Source organism: Phyllostomus hastatus, unplaced genomic scaffold, assembly GCF_019186645.2.
Source record: "Phyllostomus hastatus isolate PE091 unplaced genomic scaffold, TTU_PhHast_1.1 phas_contig_1, whole genome shotgun sequence".
In the NCBI taxonomy this organism is placed as follows: Eukaryota; Metazoa; Chordata; class Mammalia; order Chiroptera; family Phyllostomidae; genus Phyllostomus; species Phyllostomus hastatus.
In genome coordinates, this window is record NW_025333498.1 from 16,696,403 (window position 1) to 16,715,077 (window position 18,675).

At 42.2% G+C, this 18,675-nt stretch overlaps 1 protein-coding gene across 3 annotated transcripts in view; it reads left to right on the forward strand.

The window, feature by feature from the left end:
* The window catches only part of WIPF1 (WAS/WASL interacting protein family member 1), a 120,465-nt gene that overhangs the window by 59,656 nt on the left and 42,134 nt on the right, over positions 1-18,675 (forward strand). The window contains exon 2 of one of the 3 annotated variants that reach the window (XM_045851751.1): positions 3,766-3,946. The exons of the other annotated variants lie outside the window; for them this stretch is intronic. The gene's annotated coding sequence lies outside the window, so the exon portion shown is untranslated. The remainder of the gene's footprint in view (positions 1-3,765; positions 3,947-18,675) is intronic. 3 annotated transcript variants of the gene reach the window in all.

Genomic DNA, 18,675 nt, shown 5'->3' on the forward strand with positions numbered 1-18,675 from the left:
TCATTATTTTTTCAAACAAGTTTTCAATTTCTTGCTCTTCCTCTTCTCCTTCTGGCACCCCTATGATTCGGATGTTGGAATGTTTAAAGTTGTCCCAGAGGTTCCTAAGCCTCTCCTCATTTTTTTGAACTCTTGTTTCTTCATTCTGTTCTGGTTGAATGTTTATTTCTTCCTTCTGTTCCAAATTGTTGACTTGAGTCCTTGTTTCCTTCCCTTCACTGTTGGTTCCCTGTATATTTTCCTTTTTTCACTTTTTATAGCCTTTTTTCTTTATTTGTGGCCATACTCAGTCATTTTTGTGAGCATCTTGATTACCAGTATTTTGAATCTGAGTCTGATAGGTTGGCTATCTTTTTCTGGAGTTTTGATCTGTTCTTTCATTTGGGCCATATTTCTTTGTCTCGGTGCATCTATTATGTTGTAAGGCTTAGAACCTTAGGTATTCACCAGGGCAGGGAAACTCACATTACTGAATTGTAGTGCTATATGTGGGGGAGGGGTCAGAGAGGGAACAATGCCACTTGCTCGGCTTTTGCCCTGCTTTCAGTCACCTCCTCTGCTACCCACAAGTGAATTATGCCCTTTCGGGTGCTGGCCTGGTGCTGATTCCCAGGTGGATGGGCTTGTGTACATTCTAGGACACTGTGGGCCCCTCCAACAGACTTGCCTGTGAGACCAGCAATTTCTTCTGCTGCCACAATCCCCATAGGTTTTTACAGCCAGAGGTTTTGAGGCTTTATTTTCCTGTGCTGGAACCCTGGGTTGCACAGTTTGCCTTGCTCTCCAGTTATCCTTCCTGGTTTATCCACTTGTGAATGTGGGACCTCCAGGTCTGCCAGTCGCCGCTCACCAACCCGGTCCGCCAGCCACCCCCTTGCCACACGAGTCCTCTATACCCCTCTTACTAGTCTAGATGAATGTTTCTTCTTAAACTCCTTGGTTGTTGGACTTCCATACAGTTTGATTTTCTGTCAGTTCTGGTTGTTTTTTTGTTTTTAAATTGGTTGTTATCCTTCTTTTGGTGGTGTGAGGAAGCAAAGTATATCTACCCTATGCCTCCATCTTGGCTGGAATATAGTGATTTTTTTAAATGTGCTTTTTAGACATTATTTTATCAGTGAGCTCAGGATACAATATATTCTTATGCAAAAATAGGGTACAATACGTACAAGAATAGGCTATATCATGCATAAGGCCATGGCAGTGTAGAAGGTTCCTGAGAGATAGAAAAGTGCTGCTTCTTCATTAGCTTCCAAAGCTTAGAGCAGTTCCTGGTACACAGTAAGCATTAAATAGTTCTTGAACTAATAAATATATACTTAAGTTACTATGATTCATCATGAGTAGATCCAAGAAAAATGCTAATTGTGAGGCAATGGGGGGGGCAAGAAATAGACTGTCAGGCCCCCTTAATAAAGGGGCTTTATTATAAGGATGGAGAATAAAGAAGATGGGAAACCCAGGATGATCCTCACAGGGAGGCACATACTGGTTGGAAGAACAGACTGTGGAGCAGTTGTGTCTTTGCCACTTAGGAGCTGTGCAGCCTTAGTCAAGCCACTTAACTTCTCTGTGCTTCAATACCACCACCACCATCATCATCATCATCTTCCTCACAGAGTTATAGTGGAAACTGAATTAATTAATACTTGTAAAACTGCCTAGAATGCTTTTTAGCACTAAGTAAGGGGTGCAGTACATGTTAGCTGTTATAATGGTCATTATTGTTAATATTAATCCTATCAGAATTATTCAAAACTAGGATTCAGTTTAAGTACCTGAAAAACTCTGGTTTTCCTGCAGCCCCAGGAGACGGATCATCTCTGTCAGGTCCACCAGTTAACTGGCTCAGCTGTTCTTTTCTGTCTCTTCTCAGCCTCTGTTGTGACTAATAGGCTGCTCATGTCCACAATTCCCAGTTCATAATTCCAAGACAAGGAGGAACCTGACTGCCTTGCCTGAGCAGAGTTTCTCATGCCCAGCGCTCTCACAGTGTGGTCAGTAGCCTGAAGACTGGCCACCTGTCGGCCAGGGGCCTGCTCTCGCCCAGTTGGCTGTGACCATGGTGGGTCCAGCTGCAATTGATCTCAGAAGGGGAATGTAGGTACCAAGGAAGCTCTTGTAATTATGGGATTTCTAATTATTCTGAAAAGAGGACTCATAGAATAAAGAGAGGGTACAAAACAAGAAAACTTAACAGTTGAAGAGACAAAAGGACTTTTGGCATTTTCCAACTAGCATACTGATTCATTTTCTAAGGCCCATTTGTTACTGGTGAGATCCACAAAGGAAATTATATGACTAAGAACTGTGGCAATGAAACAAAACCTCAGAGGGCTTTTTTTGAACCTCTGCCTTTTTCTAGGCCATGCCCTTTCCACCTTTGCATCGGTTCACACTGCACCCAGTCTACTTTCTGGTATCTTACTCGATTTTTTCCATCACGTAGACCAGCCAAGAACACATACTATAATGTATAAACTACACAGAGATGCCAATGGGCTTTCTAATTATTTTCTATAGCTGAATGAATGCTACCTTTGGGAAAGCTCTTTTGGAGAATGTTAGCATCACATGGTGCACATTCTCATAAGACCACACCCCTTTCAATGTCATTGCCATGGACCCACATCTTTTCACCGATCCCTATATTTTCACTGTAATCAGAACAACATCTCACCCCCTGGAAGTTGGCCATTGCCACTTTAAGACCATCTGAGAGCTGGAGTCACGTCTGATAGAAATGGCTGTTGGCTGCAATGCCTATAGCTCAGCATGAAGCAGACAGCAGGAAATGTTGAATCTGGGGGGTCAGTACTGTCTAAGATCATTGTTCTTTCTGGGCCATCTCTTCTGCCCAGATGCCTGTGATTTGGTATTTCTTCTGGCCAGACAATACCACTGGAAACACTGAACAGGGAGCATTCTATCCCTTATTACTCAATGTGGTTTTTTTCCAGAGAAGCCCAGAGGGTTATGCTGGGTTTTATGGGCTGCAGAGGATTGCTGATGGGTGTACCACCTAGAAAGACAAACTGCAAAAACTACAGAGCTTGGAGCTGCCCTTCGAGTTGGTTACTTAGTGAGACAAAAATCGCTGCTTTCTGTGCCCAGCTTGAATATTATGGCCAACACTTGAAGAAGGGAGAGCAGCATTTAAAGCATTTTAATTGTCCCCACATGTGATCTGGGTACTAAATGTTTGAACTAAAAAAATCTCAGTACCCAGTGGAAAGTCAGTGTCACACATTTCTGATATTAAAGATTAATCCCTTTTTCCTGTCTCCCTCTCACAAAAGAAAGAGAGAGAGAGAGAAATAAAGAAGAAAGAAAAAAGAAATAGGCTTTTAACTGTGAAATTAATTTGCTCAAATGATCAAAACCAGAGGGCTTTTTTAGCCTCCTTAACCCCGTTAGCAATAAAGACATCAAAATAGCAATACCGACCCTGGATTGAAAAAACAATTTAAAGACTTTTGCTAACACATCTAATGATCTCAAATAAAAGTTATTTGAAAATAAAAATAAGGACCTTCTTAAGATGTGGGTAGCAATCTCCACCTGTTCTCTCAGAAAAGCAGCTGCATTTTCAGAAAAGTCCAAATGGTTTTCAAAGCCAAATATAATGTGATCTTTATTGCTGATGTGTTTGTTTAATATGAAGAATATTTTGAAATGCTCAAAACCTGAAAATTCAATAGTGGTCATTTTAAAGATTGTGAGTGCATTTCAGCCCAAAGTTGACCAGTGAAACAACTGTTGTAGGTGTCCTGCTCTCTTCCTGGCTCTGTAAGGACACTGTGGAACGACCCACGTGAAGGCTTCAGCAGTGGAGATACCATGTGTTAGCAGCTCATTATTAGCTTCTGGTCTACTAGTGGCTTCAGGAAGGGTCATCGATTGACCATTTCGGCAGTGGTCCAGGGCCCACCTGTCTCATAAAAAGGTATGAAGTCCTCTTACATATTTGTGATTCTCTGTCTGAAGCCATGAGAGGTAGGACAAATTCTCTTCCTCCTGACCCCAGGATGGGTAACCCTGCCCTCTTATCCCCTTGGCACCAAATGAAATCACTGCACAAGTGCCGTACTTCAGTTTCCTGCATGTGTGTATAGCTATCGCCAAGGTAAACCGGTCTCTGGGGTTTATCTGGAGTTAAATTAGCTGAGCTGTTTGTTTCCTCTGAGCCATACACAGATGCTTTTTGAACTATCTTTGTGTTTGAGGGATTTTTTCATAGTATCAGCACACCACTTCCTCCGAGTCATTACTTTGAACAGTTTTGCAGAGGGAGATATTTCTGCTGGCCACCAGCCTAGGCAAGCAAAGCGATGATTGAGGGATGGCAGCAAACTTTTACTAGTGTATTTCATGTCTGTGTATGACTTCATGAAATGATTTCTCATCCACTAATTTTGGCAGATGGGGGGGATGTCATCTGAGCTTAGCAGTAGAAAACTGCATTTTGTAATAACAGGCGTTGGCTCCCCCATTTGAATGATACTCAAGTTGAGGCTAAAATAATGTCCTCAGATGACCCTTTGCCTGCTCCCTCGCTCTCTCTCTCTCTGTCTCTGCCTCTCTGAGAAATCCATGGAAATTTTTTAATGTGGATTTCTACTTAAACTTTGATGCTTCCACATTCTCTGGCCCTGTTAAATTTTAGCAACTGAAATTTAAGTAAAGCCATTTTTAACTTTCTTTTTATTATATTTTAAATATTTTTTGGCAATGACCTTTAAATAGTTTTAAATGTTTTTATACAAACATATACAGTGCTTTTACTAACACATTTTGTAAATTTTATTACCTTTTTCCATATTCATATATTTCTTTGGTCATGAAGCTAGTGATGTTTTATAGTATCTCAAGAGTAAATTCTAAATCTGTAAGTACCCTTATGCATATGCTAAAGATAATAAAACTGGCCCTGCTTGGCGTGGCTCAGTGGATTGAGTGCCAGCCTGTGAACTGAAAGGTCACTGGTTCGATTCCCAGTCCTGGCACATGCCTGGCTTGGGGGCCAGGTCCTCAGTGGGGGGTGTGTGAGAGGCAACCACACACTGATGTTTCTCTCCCTCTTCTTCTACCTCTCTTCCCCTCTCTAAAAATAAATAAATAAAATCTTAAAAAAAGAAAAGAAAACCGGCAATTAAAATATATAACCTTAATAAGTTCATAGTAATTTTTATACTCCCAGATTTATGCATTTAAAAGAATGATTTGACTCTCACCACACTCTGATTTTGTATTATTTTTTACATTATATTTTACATTTACTTTATTGTATTTTTCCCATCGCTGTTTATTCCCCTTTCACCTCCACCCACCCCCTCCCTCTCTCAATCACCACACTGTTGTGTGTGTCCATGATTTCACATTTTTAAAAGTGTGATTGCTTTTTATTGTGGAGAAAAGGTGAGAGGTGGGAGTTCACTTAAGAAAATTCATCACTGAGTTAACCCAGTCTTTTTCTGGACTTTATTTTTGTAAAAGCCCAGCTGTAGACAAAGTGGTAAAAGGTATCAGTTAGCGTACTTCACGGAGCAATACAGTGCATGCTGTGTTTTCCATTGTTTTTGGACACTTTAGAATGTATTCTAATTTTAGAACTTATTTTAAGAGTGATGATATATTCATCACAGATAGTAATCTTGAAAGATTTCAGAGTCGAATGCAGTGTGTTCCTGCTCTTCTCCATTACTTACACTTCTCATGTTGCTTTTGCCTATAAAGATGTTGTGCGATACATCTTTTTTGTGTATCTCTCAGCATTTTTGAGAAACTTGCACCTATATTTTCAAGATACAAAGGCGGGGGTGAAGAAGCAAGAGAAGACAGCCTTAGCTCCACATTTGTGCAGTTAGAGGTAGAAGAGAATTCAGAAGACACCTCTAGTGAAGAATTGTTAGAAATATGCCTCCACAGAGTAGTCTGCACTAGGAGTAATCTAGACAGAAAGTCCTGTGCATAGACAGACGCCTTTGTCCTTTGGAAAATAAAATTTTACATCAGTGATCTTCACATTGGTTTTCCATGAATTCCCTGCCAACAGGAGTTGGATACTTAATGTGTTTTCTGTGTGGCATTGAATTTTGCTGAAGCTTTATTTGATTCTTGGCACTGCTGTCTTTCACGTCAGAGTGCCATCATCTGGTGGTGGCTGAACTTGGGCATAATTATAGGAATGTGGTTTTGTTTTCTCACTTGCTCCGAGAAATCGGATCTTGCCTCAAGACCTGTTTTCTCTCAGTTCAATATATGCCACCTCTGAAAACATCCACAGACCATTACTGTTCTCTCTCTTTACTCCTCATTCCCTTAAAAGAAAAAACAGCCTTGTAAATAAGCTCTGTCTTCCAGTTCCCAGGTGGTTGAGACCACTGCAAAGAGCTTGTGGACATTGTCCTAGTGCACCGAACAGGAGCCTGCGCTCTGCCGTGGAGGGCTCGAGGGTGAGTGGCTCTCACCTTCCTCCTGGAGCTTTAACCTCCTGATTGGACCCCCTCCGAATGAAATGGAAATAAGGCAGTGAGCATAAAATCAATTTACTAATCCCTATTCTCCTTACCTTTTAGGAGAAACTGTATCTTTAGGAAGTTCCTAGGGGCATTTTCCCTGAATTTGTGTTCATTGAGTCTAGTGATGTGTGAACTTGCACAAAAATGCAGGGGCATTCGTGAATGAGACAGGGACCAGCAGAGATTGAGTGGACCAATGCCAGCTTTTTGAAAGAGGCTTCAGAAGATTCAAAAACTAGTTGTAGAACTGATATAAAATGGAGACTCTGAAATTACTAGTACCCAGGTATTCCTCACTATCGAATAGAGTAAATTCTTCATTCTTGCGTTGCTTGCACTATCCCTCTATAAACAGAAGGAGCCGCTTTGCCTGCTCTGTTCCTTCCTTTACCAAGCAGCATTAACTGGGGAGAAGTTTAGCTCACTTAGTAATAGTAATGACAGCCGGCACTATTAAGTGTTTAGTATGCTCCAGGCACTTCACCCCAAAACACTTGCCTGTCGCATTTAGACATAGTGAATATCTCCTAAGTCCAGGAGAGAACTGTAGAAAGTGAGGAACAGCCCCTGAGTTGGGAAGACACAGGTGGAAAGGAGATCAGAGGATGTCACTCCAGCCCAGGTTCTTGGATGGATCATTAAGTAGGTAACTGCAGTTATTTTGAATGATCTGTGCCCAGAAAGAGGTTTTTATTGCCAGGCTTTCAAACATTAAAAAAAAAAACTCTTAATTAAATTTTACTTTTTCCAAAATATTTGCATAGTGGCTAATAAAGATGGCGAAAATAAAGGAAGCTTGGATACTCATTAGGTCATTCTAAATTACTGCTTAGTTGGTGGGAATTCTGGCCTTGTAGGAGATGGAACAAACCGACTCAGGGTCATAATGGTTGCTTTCTGTACTGAAACTTTAGGGCTTTGCACAGGTCTGCATGTGTATAACATAAATCAAGGCATTCCTACTTCTGCGTTTGAGGTAGGAGGAACTGTGGCAAGATGTGCCTGGACATTCTGCATGGAATGGAAATATTCCACATTGGGTGGAAGTATTTCCTAGGATGGTGAAAATTCTCATAGGCTGCACAAAACAGCCACATTGACAGTCTAAGAGAATTCTTTTGTAAGTGTGTATGTGTTGAGGATGGAGGCCGTCCTTGATTAATGAAATTTGCTTTATAAACTTACCAAAATGATCAATGCTAACCACCCAAGACCCTTAATGGTTACAAGATTTTATTTTGTCTATGAAAATGAAAAGTCGTGGAGCTTTTAGGTAATCTTCAGATTCAAAAGTGAAAGAAATATGGAAAACACTAAAACTCAGTGATTTTAAAAAATCAAGATAACAATTAGTGGAGAAAGATGTACCAATAGTGGAGAAGACAATGCATATCTGAAACATGGTCAATCTCACTAATAATCAAAGAAAAAAATTAAAAATGCCCATACATATAATGTTTTGTCTTTCAAACTGGCATAAATTTTCAGAAGTGATAATAGTACATGTTGAAAAGAAATGAAAGTATGCATGCTAAAACTTTGAGAAAACAATTTAACAATATATATCAGGATGAGAAAAACTTCACATCTTCTATTCCAGTATTTGTACTCTAATAAATTCATCCTAAGGAAATAATCTGAAATGACTACAAACATTTAGATACAAGTATATTAATTATAGTAGGATTCATACTAATAAAATTAGATGCAGTTTAAATGTCTAACAATGAAAAATATTTACATAGGTAATGGAACATCCATAAAATGAATTATGCACCCATTAAAATTATGTTAGGAGAATATATAATAATATGGGAAAATGTGAAAAAGAAAGATATTAATAATATGGGAAAATGTGAAAAAGAAAGATATTAAACCATTTATATATGTATACATATATGTATGTATATATGTACATATATGTATACAGAACCTCATTTTAGATACATACACAGAGAGAAAAAGACTAGAAGGAAATTTCTTCTCTGAGTACTAATGGGTCATAAAAAATTATATTACTTAAAATTTTCAAACTTTTCCATGTATGACTTTTTAAGAAAAAATGTTTGTATGTGAAGGAAGTTAGTTGTAAAAAGTGGAAGAAACTGAAGGAAGTTAACCCTAGACAATGTGACTCTACTATATGGTGTCTCCCTCCAACCAAATGTCTTCTTTTATCTCAACAAAAAGACTACTAATTCAACATTATTGGGGTTAATAATTTCTCTCTTTAAAAATAAGAAGCAACAACTTGATCTCCCCCTGCTATGTCTCAATGAGATCATGTTCTCCTAGGAAAGGGAATTATGACCTACATGTAAGCATAACTTTGAGACAGGAGCCCCTTAGGCTCCTGAGTGGGTTCAAGGGAGAATGTAGGGCTGGCTTAGAGAAGGGGGCAGAGGCTGAGGCTGGAGTGCTCCAGAGAGAAATGAACCTCCCTTCCCTCTGCCACCTCTCAGTCCTTTCCTTTGAAGCCTTGGAAATGAAGGTTCAGTTTGGTCACCCTTGTGGGCTGGCCTGTCAGCATACCTTCAAGTATATTTGTATAGACTGGTTTTCAAATTGAAATGACTACCCTGCAAGGACTGTGGAGTACTTTACATTCACATTAGAACTGGCCTGAGTTAGCCTTTCTTCTGGGGGTAATTGGTAAGAGTGTCCATCGGATTAGCTGAGTGGAGCTGAACACCTGCACTTCACAGGTCTGGGATAGATTCCTGTTCCTTCCATCACATTGTCAGATATGCAGAAATAGCAAAAGTAAAACCAATGAATCGCCAAAGTTAGTAATTAGTAAAAGTTTATTGTGCACACACCAAAAAGATGGTTTGCACACAGGAAGCATGAAAATCAAAATATGGAATGAGGCTCAGGGCATATTGTTACAAAGCAGCTAATAGACTGAGAAAGCAGTGACTGTTTATGCTTCACAGTGATTGGTTCTGATACTAGAATTTTTTTTAAATGATAGGGAATTGGTCAGCAGTAACCTTATATCAACCTTGGGAAACAGGTCAAGTTTTGCTTATTATTTCCAGAGGCATAAATGCAAGAAATGACTCAGATCAAGTTAGTCTTGCAAGATAAGCTAAACTAAGCTCTGCTTGTATGACTAAACTGGTTTTGTCCGCTCAGGGAATTTTCAAGGTTGGTCTTTGTTTTTTACCTTAACAGCATCAACTCGGATATAAATGTAAGCTCCTCGAGGGTGGAGAATTTTGTGTGTTTGATGGCTGCAGCGTCCCGGACACCTCAAACAGTGCATGTGGACGACTGCTCCCCACGTAGGGGCCCTAACAGCGCCCCGCCCACTGGTTAGCCCTGCAGTCAGACCCGAGCATAGGGGAAGGCAGTTAAAAAGATCACAGAAAATATTTTTGTTACTAGAAAGTTACTTTTTTTGTGTGTTTTTATTTTTAGCTGAGGAAGAGGGCTGAGAGGTTGAGTGTGGGGCTAGGAAGGGCATCAGTGGCAGAGCCTGGACCTGGAGAAGCTAATGTGGAAGGAAGCAGCTGTGGTGATAGAAAGGGGTGGTGGTCAGGGGTGGGAGGGGATGTTGGCCAAAGTGGAGATTATGCTAACAGGTTATTCTATTTATTTATTTATTTATTTATGTTTTAGAGAGAGCAAGGAAAGGAGAAAGAGAGGGAGAGAAACATCGATGCACCAGAGAGACATCAGTTGGTTGCCTCTCATATACACTCCAACTGGGGACCAAACCCACAACCCCTAGGCATGTGCTCCAATCAGGAACTGAACCCGAGACGGTACACTTTGTGGGACAGCACCCAACCCACTGAGCCATACCAGTCAGGGTGCTAACAGGTTATTCTTGACCTTAGAGCCACACCAACCAGACAGCTACTTATTTGCTGTGCTAGGAGGCAACTTTCACCCAAAAGCTAAGAACCCAAAGCCCAAAAAGCTAAGAGTTTTGATTCTGATTAATTGTTGCTTAGTGTTGTTTTTTTGTTTCCTTGCTTTTTGTTTGTTTGTTTAATGATGGTAAATGAGGCAGGGAGAGGCCATTTAGGTTTTTTAACTGCCCATTTAGCTTCCTGAAGGTACCCTACAAAACATAAACCACATGTGGTTTTCATACCTCAGATGTTTGTGGTTGGTTACTCTCAAACTAGTCAATATTTAAATATAGTCATGGGATTGTTTTTACACAAGCCACCAACTGATCATCCTGTTGGAATGGTTTGGAAACAGAAGGAAATGGTCCAAGACTGCATGAAGCGGTTTCCACGAAGCAGGGAAAGTCAGCGTTAAGGAGGCATACACACACAGAGTGCGGAAGCTGATCCCATTGCCCCTGCAGCCCTACCTGGAGTTGGGGGAACAAGGTGTGTCCATTTGGTCCAGTAGGATGCACTTTCCATTGTCTTTCCTCTGGCTGAAAGGGTTGCCACCCCTGAGGGAAGACCTCATAGTGCTTTCCGACCGTCTGTTTTCCAGTCATTTGGGGAATTAGAGAAGCTAAATGGGAGGCAGAAAAGTTCTTACAGTAATGAAGTCAGAAGGAAACCTGGGGTAGAACAAATTGTGTTTTGGGAAAGCCACAGAGAAAAGCAGGGCTTGCTAAGACACAAGAGGAAGAAGTACCTCACACATCTGTGATCATTTAGAATAAAGTGTGAGCAAGGTTCCCTCCCAGGACTGTAGGGGAGTGGCAGTGGTGGTCCCCACAGGCTCCTCTCGCCTCTTCCCAGGCTGGATGAGCAGAGCCGTCAAACTCTGCCCGTGACTTGAACAGAGCCCAGGGATGTGCAGACATCTGCACAGCACCAGAAGCAATGGCTGTCAGCCTTGTCTGACCCCGTGGCCGCCTCTAATGACAATATTTTCTTATGTTCCCTTCAAAGGCTTCAGTGAACTTTCATAGATGAAATCATCTGACCTCACATATAATTTCCTCCAAAATCCACGTAATTTTTATCTGCAATTAAAAAGAGAAATGACCCTGGCCAGTGTGACTCAGTTGGTTGGCTCATTCTCCTGTAATGAAATGGTTGTGGGGTTTGATTCCCAGTCAGGACACATAGCTAGGTTGAGGGTTTGATCCCCAGTCCCAGCATGTACAATCCCCAGTCTGGGTGCATGTGGGAGGCAGCCAGTTGGTGTTTCTCTCCCCTTCTGTTCTCCCTTTCTCTCTCTCTACAAGCAATAAAAACTGTTCTCAGTTGAGGATAAAAAAAATAATAATTGATACATTTTAAAAAGGGAGAAATAAGAGGAACATAATTTATCCTAAAAATGACTTCAATTTGCAAGATATCAGGTACAACTCATTATAAGCAAAATGAGGTAAGTGGTCAGGTGTTTGCACCAGGGGTGTCCACCCCACGGCCCTTGGGCCGCTTGCAACCCAGGGTGACTGTGAATGCGGCCCAACACAAAATCATAAGTGTACTTAAAACCTTTTTTTTTGCTCATCAGTTTTTGTTAGTGTTTGTGTTTAATATGTGGCTCAAGATAATTCTTCCAGTATGGCCCAGAGACGTCAAAAGGCTGGACACCCCTGAATCACCACAAATGGAACAGCTTTAACTTCAGACTAACCTGGGTAAGAGTTAGAGACTTTTACCTCAAGTGGCAGTGTCTTTGGGCACATGATTTTCCAGAAGGGGTGAACAATTCTTGGTAAAAATCCAAGCAAAACATAGTATTTCATTTATATAACAGTTGCATTACTAGAAAATTCAGGAACTGACACAACAGTGCAATAATTACTTTAAGCTTATATGTAAAATGGAGATAAGGTCTACACTCAGATAACTAGGAACAGTTTTCCACCCATATCAAGGGCTAGCAGGACTTTGAAGGTCATGTGAGAAGGTAGTTTGCTGAGCAGGGCAGTCTGGTATGTTGCATGTTGTCTAGCACCTCTGGCCCCTGGGTCTGAATCCCAGGAGGGCCCTCCATGGTTGTGATATCTACAAATGTCCCCATTTACTGTCCCCAGGCAGAGTGCTGGGGTTTGTCTCTCTTAAGTAGCAGCTGCACCGCCAGGCCTGGCTTCTGTGCAGTCGGAGGTCCCAGGGGAAGTGTCGGGCCACTGAGCCCTTGCTGCAGGTTTCAGGTGGGTGATGTTGGGCCCAGAGGTGCAAAGCTGATAGGCCCTTGTTTCCTCTATACCCCAGGGAACTGCTTTCACATGCACGTGGTTCTCTCCTCCAGGGCAAGACACCGTGTAGCCCTAGAGCTAGAGAGAAGTTGGAATAAAGAACGAGATGTCTATTGTCCCTACCCCAGAAATGATTGTAAAAACTGCATCTAGCTGCATAGCTAATGATTGGCCGCCAAAAGGAACATACAGCTCCCCATGTGCCAGTAGTTCCTCCCTGCGTGTGCACAGTGTGCACAGGGCAGGATGTGAAGATGGGGCTTTCCGCCAGTTTGCCCCTTGAGTCGTAAGAAACTTCTCTCTGTATTTCACATGGGTTTTCCCCTGTGGGCCACTGGCATTGGATGTTGGTGACCAACTGGGAAATTTTTGCCTTTTAATTAAATTAAGAGACCCCGACACATCTCTGACACTGGCAAATAGCCCTGCTTGAAAAGAGGGTTGTTAACTCTGTGGGCAGGTCCCTGTGTTGCCTTTTTCCGGGGCTGTCCTGTGCCGCAGCCCATCAGGAGAGGCCAGAGCCCCCAGGGTCTCTCTGCAGGAGCAGATAGAGCACAGTTCTGCCCCACCCAGGGACCTCCTTTGCTGGAGCCCAGCATGTGGCAGCCTCATCGCAGCCTTCCATCAAATGAAGGATTAAACTAAACTTGGAGTTGGAAGCTTTTAAAATCCATTCACAAATTTTTGCCAAGTCCCTGTGATATGTCAGTTACTGATTTAAGCCACTGGGCAGGCAGTGAAGAACAACACAAGCTCTCTGCCCTCATGGAGCTCCCCCTCGAGTGGGAAGAGCGGACCGTGCCCAGAGAATGCAGACATGACTGGAATGAGGGAACAGACTTGTCACCCGGAGAAAAGTGTCAGCACAAAAGCCCTGAAACAGAGATGGGAGGCGGGGCGGGGGAAGAGGTAGAAAAGATCTACAGAGGATAAGTGGGGAGTGTCCATCCTGCAGTTGTTGCCAGTCACAGCAAGGACTTCAGCTCTTCCTTGGTGTACAGAGGAAAGCCACAGAGGCTTCTGAGTCTGTGAATCTCTTCTGAGGCCCCAGTGTGAGAGTACTGCAGCCAGTGTCTCGGGGGAGTCAAGTCCTGTACTAGCGTTGTCAGCACAAGGACTCTGGGAGGGAGATGCCAATTTTGGTCAAAAATCCCACTGAACACACACCCAAGAGCACGTAGTCAACGCCCTGTTCTGAGAGATGGCTCCAAGCACAACGAACTGTTTTTAGCCCTGAAGCGATAGCCCTGAGGGGCTCTTGGCAGCCGAGAGTGGCCCTAGACTTCCCCAGGACTCTTGCTGATTGTCTGTTAAGTGTCACCCAGGCACCCTGCCAGGGAAGAGGTTGAGTAAGACAGGGCTCCTGCCCACCAGACCCTCAGCATCTAGGGTTGTGTGGTCCAGGGTAGTGGTGGCTCTGTGTTGCTGGCAGTAAAACACACACCTGGTTTTGAAAAGTTAGTGTGCATAAAAGCGGCAGAGTACCTAGTTAATGTTTTTTACTGTGAGCACATGTAATGATAATACTTTTCAAATACCTAGTGTATTAAAGTATATTATTACAATTTTATTTTTTACTTTTTTTTAATGCAGCTACTAGAAAATATAGACCTGCATGTATGACTCAAAGCATATTTCTACTAATCTAATGGAAAGGTTGTTGATCTAGTTAAAGGGGTTTTTTTTGTTCTTTGGTTGATTGGAATTTTCAGTTTTGCTTTTTTGTTGCCATTAAGAGAGTCTCAGATTTTAAAAGTTTAATACTTTTGTGGGGAAGAACTATTTGAGTTCCTTTTTAATTGTTCAATTACAGCTGTCTTCATTCCCACCCCCCACCCTGTTACTCTTCCCCACCCTACCCACCCCCACCTCCCACATTCAGTCCTCCCCTGCCCCCCATGGTCTTTGTCCACGTGTCCTTTATACATGTTCCTTGACAACCCTTCCCCTCTGGTTACTCTCAGTTTGTTCTTTATTTCCATGTCTCTAGTTATATTTTGCTCCTTTGTTTTGTTGATTAGGTTCCACTTATAGGTGAGTTATGGAGGACCACTCAGCCTCTGTCCCATTTCATCCATGAGCTAAAGAGATCGTTTTGAGAAATAAAACGTTAACTTCTATAGCTCCCAGGTCTGAGCACATGTATGTTAGAGTGAGCAAACCTCTTGAACAGCCTCTAGTGGATGAAGAAGGGAACGAGCCACAAGGCATTTTTATTTTATTTTTGAAACTTTTTGTTATGGAAACATTTCAAATGTACATGAAAAGTAGTCAGAATATTATAACAAACTGCCGTGCACACCCCGCCCAGCTTCAAGGATAATCATCTCAGGCCTCTTCGTTTCGTTTGTTCCCCTGCCCACTCCCCCTCATTTCCACTGTCCTTTGGAGCAAACCCAGACATCAGACCATGTCCTCCACAATGTTTCAGTGTGTGTCTCTACAAATTAAGGCTTCCTTGTAAAAAACAACTTAACCTCAATGACATTATTACAAGTAAAATTTAGCAGTAATCTTAGGATGGTTAAATATCGATTAGTATTCAAATTTCTGGTTGCCTCATATTTTTTAGTTCATTTGTATTAGGATCCAAGTACTGCATTGCATCTGACTGCCATATCTCTTGAGTCTCAGGCTCCCCGTAAAGCTCTTTCCTGCACTGGCTTCATTCTCAGCCTCTGTATGTGTGCAGTGTGGCTATAATGCCGCCAGTCCCAGCCACAGACGTCTTACAGAAAGTCTCATTGCATCTCCTTGGTACAGAAGCAGTCAGTGCTCTTCTCTGAACCAGTCACTGTAGCCAGAGAACCACAGAGCCTAACTGGTGGTCACTTTCTATTCTTGGAGTCAAGGTAGAGCTAGCCCAGCTGAAGTCGGAACAGCAAAAGAGTTAGGAGATCAGTGGTTCTCTCTCTCCCCAACATCTGAGGTTATTACTCTAATTCAAGGGAATGGATGCTGGACAGCCTGAAACCAACAAATGTGTACTCTTTTTACCTGTCCAGCATCCACACAGACACGTGTCTTCCCATAATGCAATTTCAAAAGTGCCCCCACGTAATACATTTCACTCACCGTCCTCCCAAAGAGACAGCGAATTCAGGTCCAAGTCCAGCATCAAGTCCAAACTCTCCACAGTCTTGTTGTCAGCACTAGACATAGTAGTATCTCTTGTATCCAAATGGTTAAATTCTAAGTTTAATACCCAGTATACAGTGGGAAAACGGCAGAGGAATTTTGTGATTAAATTTCCATTTGGGAAAGGAGAGAATGAGACATCAGTCACTGGACACTGGTCACCAGTCTTTAGCATATTTATAGCCCACTGAACAAACTCCACTTGTGCTGTTGATGAGAACTTTGCTCATCCAGAGGCTTACACTGCTTCTGCTCACTGGGGGGATCATTCTTATCTGTTACCTTCCAGAACCATATATAAGAGCAGGGCTACCCCTATTCCACAGCCTACTTCTTGTTCTCCTGGTTTCAGGGACCTTGGGATTGCCTTAGTGTCTGAGCCATCATACACTGTTTTTAACAAGTCTCAGGCTTCATCCTGTAGTGTCCAGTCTGTGAACTCTGTGGACTAGTGGCCAAAACTCAAGAATGTGTTGAGTCTAGTCTTTGAATGCCAAACCAGGAAACTTCTGTCTCCTAGCAGATGAACCAGCCTCCACACCCTAACTTCGTGGCCTCTATCTTCATCTCTGATTAGGTACAATTTGAAATAATGGCCCTGGCTGGTGTGGCTCAGGGGATTGGGCACCAGGCCACCAACAAAAGGGTTGCTGGTTCAATTCCCGATCAGGGCACACACCTGGGATGCAGGCCAGGTCCCCAGTAGGGGGTGTGTGAGAGGCAACCATATATTAATGTTTCTCTCCCTTTATTTTTCCTTCCCTTCTCCTGTCTAAAAATAAATAAATAAAATATATATTTTTTTAAAGAACAATGTCCTGAGGTGGTGGGACCACTGATAACTTACTTCTTGCTCCTGAGATGGACCCCAGCACATCCCAATGAAAGTAACTGGCCTGTTGGTCAGATGAGAGAACACAACGGAATGTCTTTGGAGGGACAGTGGAGAATTGGGCTTCCGTTGCGTTCCAAAATATGTCCTGATACGGTCCTTACTTTCTGATGCTACGCCATCTAACATGAGCGTAACGTAGAGAAATTGGTCTCTCAAGTCTCCAGACAGTCTCACAAGTCTCCAGATTATTTGACTCTTAACTTTCTTGGTTGCTTCCAGGCAGTTTCAGCCTAAGTTTATCTCTTTCCTATGGATCTGACTGAAGGCTGTAAAAAATAGCCAACACACTCCAACTAACTTTCCTTCTTTCTTTCTTTCTTTCTTTCTTTCCTTTCTTTCCTTTTTCTTTCTTTCCTTCCCTCCCTCCCTCCCTCCCTCCCTTCCTTCCTTCCTTCCTTCCTTCCTCCCTCCCTCCCTCCCTCCAAATCCTTTAATGGTACGTACAGTCATTGCACATTTCAGAGTTAGTCACATTGAGCGCTCACTTCTAGTACCCATTCCTACATCACTTAAGATAGAAAACCTGACCACACCTAGTTCAGACAAAATGGAAAATTCATTTACTAGCATACATTCAAAGTCCAGAAATGAGGCTAGCCTCAGGTATAGATAGATTCAACCAACAAAGTCAGTAGCTGCTTTTTCTCTACCCCCAAGTCCCCGCTTCACTGGCCTCAGTTTCAGACCTCATGTGGTCAGAGGTTGAGTGTGGCCATTCCAGCCCCCACACCCTCACATATTGCTCATCCTGTGGGGAGAATCTTTACCCCTGGCCACAAGTTCCCGTGGTGCTGATGAGGTCACAGGCATCACCAACAAAGCCTCTGGGAGCAAATGAACACCAGGCCCCACTCTTCTCATCTCTGGAGCTGGAGTGAATGCCTCTGGGCCCACAGGGTCTGACAGTGAGGGAGAGATGAGCCTCCAAACAAAGACGAAAGGCCGTCATTGGGGGCGGGGGGCGGGGTAAATGGATGCTGAGCTGCCAGAACAAAGAAATGCATTCCAAATTTTCCCCCAAGCAAGATTATACTAATCTATATTAATAGAGCACAGAGTAGTATAGAACTTGTTTTTAATTTCTCTACTTTTGAGATTATTTTTAAGTGATCAACCCTCTATGTAAGTGTGTTGATAATTTTATCGGGAAGAGGGAAATTCCTTTGTTTCTTTTCAAGCACATAATTTCCCTGTTTTAATATTTTGAATGTGGAATTCTTCTTTCAATAAATGCATTCATTTAATCTGGTACTGTTTCTTATTCACCTGACAAGTCATAAAGGGGGGCATTCTGCTAAATGAAGGTGTTAGAATTGAGGGAATACAATAAAAACATCTTTTAACCAGGGAAGATACTCACACTTAACAGTGGAAACACAACTTGAAAAACCAGAGTTATTTTTCTTTGAAAACCACTCACATTATATACATGTCGCTATTGCCCGGATTCAGTCTCTGTTGGTTTGGGGTCACCACAGGAGGGTCACTGGCTGTGACTGATTCTTTACTGCTTTCCAAGACTGGTGTTTTCAAGACATGCTGCTGTTTTATAATCTGTTTGCTCTTGGTTTTTTATTTCTGCAGATTAATATGGAGGATTCTTTGACTGATTGGTCTGAGGGCCTATTGATTATTGCTTTACTCTATTGTTAAGCTCAGGCTGGTCTATGTATTGAGTTAAATTCTCTTTGAATGCCAGAATTCTGATTGTCTTTATTTGCCTCAAGTTCTCAATCCACTTATTTTTGGCCTTTGATTATACTTGGTTGGCAAAAAAAGTCCATTTAGTTTTTTCCTTTAAAATAAAAGACATGTTTTTCATTTTCACCAAAACCTCTTGATTTGGATATTTTGAGTATGTCAGCTATGTCCTATGTGGTATAACATTGATTGTTCTCAATTAATGCCTTGATTTAATCGCTATCAATGTCAGCTGGTCTGATCGACCATGGAGCTTGTCCAACAAGAACTCTCCAGCACGAAACTTT